We start from the raw sequence: 275 nt of genomic DNA on the forward strand, positions 1-275 counted from the left end.
CGATTAGATAAGGTTATTCTAAATATTTATATAATGCATTTCTTTGTATGATACAGAGGTGTGAGGGTTTCATATGATGTCCCGTTGTGCTCCATTATCGCAAGAGAAATAATGATGTAATGTGTATATTGTTGTGTTAATAATATTTTATGTGATTACAATATATTTTCATGTATATTCATACTATGTTTCTTAATACCAGCATGTATTTCCAACGATCGAGATCATATGTATTAACAAACACCTTTCATAAAATATTTCGATCATGATTATCA

This window comes from Penaeus monodon, chromosome 32 (assembly GCF_015228065.2).
Source record: "Penaeus monodon isolate SGIC_2016 chromosome 32, NSTDA_Pmon_1, whole genome shotgun sequence".
NCBI classification, from domain to species: Eukaryota; Metazoa; Arthropoda; class Malacostraca; order Decapoda; family Penaeidae; genus Penaeus; species Penaeus monodon.